Raw genomic sequence first — 8,473 nt, forward strand, 5'->3', positions numbered from 1 at the left:
GAATGCCATTGGCCTTTTTGGCCACGAGGGCACATTGCTGGCTCATGGCCAACCTGTCGTCCACCAGGACGCCCAGGTCCCTCTCTGCAGAGCTCCTCTCCAGCAGCTCATCCCCCAGCCTGTATTGGTGCATGCAATTATTCCTCCCTAGGTGTAAGACCCTACACTTGCTTTTGCTGAACCTCATCCGGTTTCTTACTGCCCAGCTCTCCAGCCTGTCCAGGTCTCGCTGAATGGCAGCACAGCCTTCAGGCGTGTCAGCCAATCCTCCCAACTTTGTATCATCAGCAAACTTGCTGAGGGTGGCCACTATCCCCTCATCAAGGTCATTGATGAAGATATTGAACAAGACCAGACCCAGCACAGACCCCTGGGGGACACCACTGGTTACAGGTCTCCAGCCAGTTACAGATCTCCAGCCAGTTACAGGTCTCCAGCCAGAATTTCAGTCACTAGCAGTGATTTTAATGTTATACACATTTTTGTTTTCCGCCTCTAGTAATCACTTTTGACAGGCTAAATACCGTTATTATGGCTGTTCAGTTCGAGGTCTGTAGGTTGGTAGCCACTACAGTGCAAAATGATCTGGAGTACTTCAGTGAGCAGCACTTCCAGGAGGGCTAAGCAGACGGGAGTCAGCATTTTAGCAGCAGACGTCTGCAGCCTTTTCACACTTGCCAGGCATGCTTTATTTCAGTAAACAAAACAGCTTACCCACCAAACAAACAAATCAGACCACAGTGATGCTCCTTCAGCCATTCAAACTTTCTTCTTTTTCTCCTCTGCTCACAGAAGTATGTTCAAACCAAACTGCCAGTTCTGACAAAATACAGACGTTTCCTACCTCCCTCATTTCTCCTGGTGAGGGTAGGGTGCTTGGTACCTGTAGCCATGCTGTGAGTTGTTGTTCCTCTGCCTTTTCCCCACTTGCCACCACACTGGACATATCACTCCTCCTGGATCTCCCCAGCTGAAGAGATTGGAAAGCCACATAATGGATATGGGTATTATCCAGCAAGCCTGGGGCTCACCTCATATTGATATCTGAATATTGCTCATGAGCTTCTTGAGACCAGTTGTCCATACAGAGTCTCAGTCCATGGGACCGTGAAGAATCTGTGCATCAGACAAACCCTTCATTTCAAATGCTATTTGAAAGATGAGCAAGAAAAGCTTTTTTGGGTCTGCAAAGACTTTCACTATCTTGCACCATTCCTATAAATGCATTAGAATTCAGTGCACATCACTGAGCTAAGGAAATAATATTGCATCTCTATGGCAACCTGCAATGAGCAGCATATTGACCATCTCTGAAGACATCGGGAATTGCATTATTCTTGTGTTATGATGATTTCTACTTTGAGCATGCCTTGTAATGGTATTTCTTTAGGATTAGAAAAAAGTAAGAATTGTATATAACTGACCTTCCAGCCAAATGTTTGATGTGGTAAGCATTCATTTTTCTCTTTTCACAAAAGCATTATAATTCCATTCATACCATCAACACTTCCCTACACAGCATTGAGGAAAACGGAGTCAAAGATGCTATGCACATTCTTGATGGTAGCACAGAAGTAAGGCCAACTGCTTCTCTCTCCCTTTCATCTTTGATCACTTCTACTGTTCACATCTCCTCAACTGTTACAAAGCTGAAATTACAGATCAGATGTTCAATGACAGGGAGAAGCCATGATTTACAAAAGAAGATGAGTTTGATGTAGAATGAAAAACAAGGGGGGCACTGTAGAGAAAAGGGCTTGCAGAGAGGCAGTGAGGCTCAAAGGTTGGCTGTGGGGAGATGAGGTTGCCCGTGAGAAGAAAGACAGAGCAGGCAGAAAGCAAACCCTTGGAAAGAGATGTGAATAACAGGGCAATGGAAATCCATCTTGCAAGTTCATTAAATGCTTTTCAGCAGTTACATAGCAGGCTCCCAGCAGAGCAGTGCCTACTGATTCAGCAATCAGTGCTGCTGGGGCTCGTTGGCCAAACATGGTGGTGTGGTACTCACCATCTGCTTGCAGAAGTGAAGCCCTGGCAAAGGCAGCACAATTTTCTCCCACTCTTTGCACACATACCTCAATAAAGCTGCAAGCTTTAGGACATGTAGCCATCATGAAACAGCAGCTTGAAACTCTCATTCTTGGTGCATAGATTATTCCATTTCTAACTATTTCATGGTTCTCCTTTCTCAGAGACGCATCAGCCCAGGAGAGATGGTGCTGGGATAGAAAGACTTTGAGTTGGGCATGTGATATAATTCCTTATCTTTCCTTTCTCTACACATTCAGTGGCTTTGGGACACATTTAAAATAAGCTATATTACAGAATGCTTCCCAACAAAATTAAGAGACAAAGAGCAGGGAATAAAGAGATATTTTTAGTGATGAACTAAAGAAAGAGGTCATGTTAAAAAAAAAAAAAAAGAAAAATGTTAGAATGAAGTGTAATTACATGTCTTCAGATGAGAACCAGTGCAGCCTGGCCACGCCTGGCCAGCAAACAGCAAAGCAAACTTCCCTAGCTGCCTCCTCATATAACAGATGACCTACTTTATGTGCACAATGACTGCAGGTTTGGGCAGACTGCCTCCCCGGGGGAGGAGGAGGAGGAGAAGGGCTGCTGGTGCATTAGCAGAGCCTGTGCAGCTGGGACTTGGTTGGTGACTGATGGGAGAAGCAAGGGATGGAGCTGTCAGTTTGGTTCCATGGGAGGTGAGAATGTATTCAGCCTGCAACACTCAGCCCCAGCACCCCACCAGAAAAACTGTTTACAGAGTGAGAAATGAGTAATTCATAAGCTACTGAAGCAACTGGCTGAGTTGGGGTGCAGGAGAAGGGGTGAGCGGTTGGGTATGTGGTAGTGGGTGATGGCTTGAATGCATGAGCAAGAGGAGGGCATGTGGTCTTAGGGAGAGGAAGGAGAGGGCTGGCTGCTGATGGGGATGGGTCTTTGGAGAGGCTGAGCGTCAGTAAGTGTAAGCACATGTGGGAGTAATGCAAGAGGACAACATGCCTGAAAAATGATGCTTTTGCCAGTGTAGGCATGTGGGGAGCTCAAACTCAGCTCTAATGGAAATGAGCAATCCCTGCTGCTTCTGGGTAAATCCAGCTCCAAACAAGAGCTGTACTTGCAGGTCTGTTGTGGCTGAGACCTGGTATGTGAGCGCGAGCTTTTATCCTCACCAAGCACAAATATAGTCAGAACTTGTGGGGTCCTGTAAGAGAAATAAGGGCCCCCAGAAAACCCAGATCACACACAGTTGGATGAGAAATGCCATAAGTATAGGAGACCTTATGGGGTATCAGAGAGTCAAACAGGAGAAAGGGAAAACCTGGGAATATACCTTAGAGAGAAAGCAAGGCAAAGCAAAGAAGCTCTCCTGCTGAAGAGCTGCCAGCTGCGAAAGGCGGACCTGCAGCCTCTGCTTCATTCCTTTTCCCTCTGGGGAAAAAAACAGCCCATGTATATGATCTTTGTATGTAACAAAGTTTTCATCAAACAACCAAATCCATCATTTTAATCGCTGACAGAGAAGAGCCCAAATGACTGCAAACTTCACTGGCCAAAGCGAACAATAAGCTCTTCTCATCCTTAATGCATCTGCACTCCTTTGGGCAATGCAGGGTAAGGCTTTTGCTGCTTCTATAACTTAAGCAAAATGCTTGTAATTAACCCCAGAGTTGGACATTTGTAAAAATGAATGATTTCTTTGGGAAGAGCAGCATGGACCCCACAGCTCTGCCACTGCCCAGGGGACTTTTCTTGCAGACCTGGTACCCCCCAGGATGTTGCTTGTCCCATGGAGGTCACCAGCCTCTTCTGTGCATTTTGCACATTGACTTGTAAGAGCAATAAAGTGATTTGATGAAAATCATTCCATTTAGAAAGGCAACTGAAAGTGGTGAAACAGCTTCCTGTAAGAGTACAGGTCATTAGATGAGCAAAGGACTGAAAATTGAAAGCTTTTTAGTTTAATCCTGTCAGGCTCCAGACAGGTCAGGAGGCCCTGGCACAAGGCAGTGCTGAGCTATGTCCTTTACCACCTGGGTGGCCCAGGAAAACCTCAATTTCTCCAGCCACACTGTGGGTAAAATGTTAATTATCTCACATATTTTGTGTAAAGCTCCTTAAGCAATGTGAGAGTTGATTGCAGCTACTGGAAAAATGCACAGTAATGATTCCCCTACTAATGGCAAAAACATGTTTGAACATTGTCTCTTCAAATGGAAATGGCACTTCTAGTTCTCAAAAAAATGAAAAAATGAAATGATGTTGCTGGTAGAGAGCAAAGAGAATGTGCATAGCAGTGTATGTGCATGTCATTTGCTAAGCAGGCAGAAAACTAAAAAAAAAAATCTGAAAAATACACCCATCAGGAGTGAAAATCATAGAATCACAGAGTGGTTTAGGTTGGAAGGGGCCTTAAAGGTCATTGAGCTCCAACCCCCTGTCATGGGCAGAGTTGCCACCCACCAGGTCCAGCTGCCCAGGGAAAGGCAAGATGTGATGTGTCTACTTACCACTTAAATTATTTCACAGTAATCAACCCTGAGTGGCCCAAAGCAAAGATGTTTTAGGTGTGAATTACTCTATACAGCCCAGCAACACCAGGCAGCACCAGAGCTGCTCACCAGAAAGCTCACCATGAGCTGCCGCTTCCTGAGCCCATTAAACACTTGGGCAAAATTTATGGTGGGAAGGATTTTCACATCATTAACAGGCAGAGGAAATGTGCCTGAAATGTCCCCAGAAACCTATCACAGAAAGTGACTTTCACATCCTGACTTACTGAAGGGTGTTCCAACGCGAGTGAAGGGATTCCACACTTCTGCCTGTGGGAAAGCAGAGGGTGGCATTTTCAGCCTCACCACAGTTGTAAAAAAAAACACTCAACATGGCTTTCGTACAGGAGCAGAGTGGCTGCTTGCTATTTATTATCCTGCAAGGAACTGCTGCCTGTTGCCCTGAGCTACAATAAAAGGCCGGTGAGAATTAAATTAACATCAAAAGAAGCAGAGCTGAGCCATATAATCCTTCATCATAGAAGCAAAGCAGACATGTAATTGTGTGCTCCAAACAAGTTAGATTTCTGCTCACTCACACAACCTTGCAGTGGCTGGATCAGTGCTCTCTGCTCTTGTCCCCAACCCAGAAGTAACTAACACCAGAGATTTCCTATTCAGCCATCTCCTTGCTTCCTTATTTTCAAATGTGAAGAAGCAACACTACCCTTATAGCATCAGCACCATCATTTGCCACTCATCTTCCCCATGGCTCCTTATCAGTGGGAATAATTAGCTTGAGCACCAAAAGGCCACTGGTGGAAATGAAGGAACAATCCTGTGTCACTTCGCACAGAATAGAAACTCATTATCTTGCATGAATTCCTGATATAATGCGGACTAATATACAGCATATAGCCTTGCTGCATTTTTCTCCCCAGATAAATAGAAAGAAATATATATTTTTTGTTGATCATATTCTAGAATAAATTTCATTGGAGATTTGGAACTTTTTTTTTTTTTTTAATGAACTCTGTATTCAGCATCTGTGCTTCATGCATTAAAGAGAAAATTCAATCAGTTTGGTGTAATTGTTTTATTTACACCATTTTAGCCAGAAAATAAATGGCTACAATAATCTTCTTCTGAATAAGAAATTATGCGGTTCACACCAGGAGGTAATCAGCAGTGAAAAAAAGTAATACTTTCCTGACAAAGCTGGAAATTCATGAACGCTTCTGTGATGGGCAAGAAACCAAACATGAAAATTACCTCAAGCTACTCCACATGAGAAAATAACAATGTTTTATTCATCGTCCCCTTTGTTTTTCCCTTCAAACACGATCTGCCCAGGTGATTAACTCACTCCAAAAACCCAACGTAGAAGGAGCAAGCTCTTCCCTGTGACTCCAGCAGAGCCCAGAATCCTCAGAGATGTTGCCCCTCAGGGTTTGAAATCATTGTAGCGGACCCAAATGTCAGCTGTATCTCCTGTGGAAGTAGTTCGATGAGAGACGGGTTTGATTGGACACCACCTAATGGTGCTTTACCCAGTTAAGCATGTCCAGACCAGCACCATGCAGATGGTGCCCAGCTGCACTCCTGTCCCCACACCACCCCCAGGAGCATGATGAAGACTCGTACTGATTCCACAAATCAGCTCTCACAGCAGACACTAAGCAGGTTACTTACCAGGACCTGTGATCCTGCAAGACCTTTGCCTGAACCTCTCAGAAAAGCAGCCCTGAAGAGGACGTGTGGCACAGTGCACTCAGCGCTGCATTTGCTGGCATCTGTGTTATCCTCAGATGCTTCAGTTCCACCCATTCTGCACCCCTTCCTGGCGGAAGCCCTTCAGGGTACTCTCTGGCTCTTGCTCAAGGCAGCCCTGCCTGTGTGCTGAGCCTGGTGCTTTGCTGTCGCCTCCTGCCTCGTTGCCCTATTTCTTTCAAAAGCACAACACCCAGCCTCTGCAGCTCACACTTCCTGTGCCTCTCCTAACAGTCACTCAGTGGCTTCCAATTCCCTGAAGGTGTGCAGATAGAGCCTTGAGTTACAACAATATTGATCACTTCCATGGTGTGCTGATATAGTCTCCAGTCACTCACGGTAGAGCTGCAAGGACAGAAGGACGTGAGGATTTTGTTCTGGCATGTAATAGCATTGCATATACCTTTTTCGTGGCTCAAAATGCTATTTCATGGAGGCATCAAAGGGACTTCAGCCTGGGCAAGAGGGTTGTGTCACTTCAAAACCATCCTCTAGGTGAAATGGTCCAGATCAACAACAGGAAGGATGCTCATGGCAGAAGCTTCAGCCCATGAAAGGTACTCCAAAACCTACAAGGCACTTCACGAAGCTGAAGGTCCTCTTGATGAACCAGAGCACCACTTACCCAGAAAAAACTGGGGCTGAGTGTTGCTGCAAAAAGACACATCTGGCTCTGAAGTCAGACTGTCATCAGCACAGCTGGCTGCACAAACAGATGTTTGACGTCAAGGTATTAGAGTATTATTTTGGGAGGTTTCTGTGATAGAAACCTCCTAGCTAACTAGGAATAACCTGTGCACTGAGGTAAACTAAAATAACCCACCAGACATTTGTATGTAGCACATTCACTCAGCAACAGCCTCCTTTACTCAGAATATAGCTCTGTAGGAACAGAGAAACCTGCAACTGTCCACTGTCTCATACAGTGCCACCAGCACTAAATGTACTATACTACAGGAGGGCACTTCTTCAAAAGCAGCAATTGTCCAAGAGCCATTGCTGAGGCTCCAATGCAAGGTCAGCATCATTCCATGGCAGGAAAGTGGCAACAGTCAGGTCAAGACAGGAGGTGGGTACATACCAATTCCTGAGCACCAATGTTTTCTAGTGTCACTCCCAAGGAAGACCAATGGCTTTGCCATACTTTTAGTTTTCAGAAATCAGCTCTTGAGGAGCAGCAAGAGAAATCAGTACAAGACACTTGATGGTACTTCTGGAGCAGTTCTAAAACTAATTCAGCAATATTCCAGGCTGGATGTGGCTCTGGAAAGCCTGGTCTAGTGGTTGGCAACCCTGCACATATCAGGGGGATTGAAACTAGATGATCATTATGGTCCTTTTCAACACAGGACATTCTATGATTCTGTGAATATTATGGCCATGGTGCTTTGCTGTTCCTGAGATGGGATGGGTTAAATTCAACACTTAAGTAGCTTTGGACATTTCCTTAGTGCAGCAGAGAACAGTACTGTGGAACAGAGGTGTGCACACGTTGCCAATGCCTCAACAGCTATAAAAAGGTTTCCATCTGCTTTGTTAAAATAAGGTTGTTTACTCAAAGTGACTTTGAAGCAGAGACAAGGAGTATTGCAAACTGATCTAGAAAAGGAGCACAACTATTTGTAATAACTCTGGGGTAAATTAATAGGATGCTAAATGCTAGTGACCACTCCAGAAGCTGTGGACAGGGAGGGTAGTGGTGGCTGTGATGTCCCTGCAATAGTAGTTAGTTAAGGCCAGAAGGTGCCCACTTTGCCAGCACAGCCTGCAGCCTCCATCTCGGCCAGCAGGGTCTGGCTTGCTGGGAGACACAGCTCATGTCCTGGGGGAATAAGATACTGGTGGTAAGTGACAGTAATGAATTGGCCACTGCCAAAGACTGCAGCCAAAGCACAGTGCAATAAAGTGCTGTCTGTAGGAGTAGCCTAAAAAAAAAGCACAGTGCTGGGAAGAATGGTGACTAGAAGAGATTGGACCTAGAATTCGTGGTAGAGCAGAAGGCCTGGGGTAAGCTCCCAAGGGTCATAAGAACCAGAGAACCACGTCTGTCCAGCACACCATTCTTGCCAAAGCCCTGGTGAACACAGTATTGGATAGTTGAGAATAAGGCCAGAGATTGGGTATGCAGTCAGTGAATCTCTCTCAAGAACCTCCATCCCATCTGCGTGAAATGTGTAGGAACTTACTGAGGTACTCATACG

General features: G+C 45.3%; 1 protein-coding gene across 1 annotated transcript in view; it reads right to left on the reverse strand.

Annotated features, from left to right (window-relative positions):
- NCALD (neurocalcin delta) overlaps positions 1-6,424 on the reverse strand; it is a 119,785-nt gene extending 113,361 nt beyond the window's left edge. Inside the window, exon 1 of the mRNA XM_010709185.3 lies at positions 6,195-6,424. The gene's annotated coding sequence lies outside the window, so the exon portion shown is untranslated. The remainder of the gene's footprint in view (positions 1-6,194) is intronic.
- Positions 6,425-8,473: the final 2,049 nt, after the last annotated feature.

This window comes from Meleagris gallopavo, chromosome 3 (genome assembly GCF_000146605.3).
Source record: "Meleagris gallopavo isolate NT-WF06-2002-E0010 breed Aviagen turkey brand Nicholas breeding stock chromosome 3, Turkey_5.1, whole genome shotgun sequence".
In the NCBI taxonomy this organism is placed as follows: domain Eukaryota; kingdom Metazoa; phylum Chordata; class Aves; order Galliformes; family Phasianidae; genus Meleagris; species Meleagris gallopavo.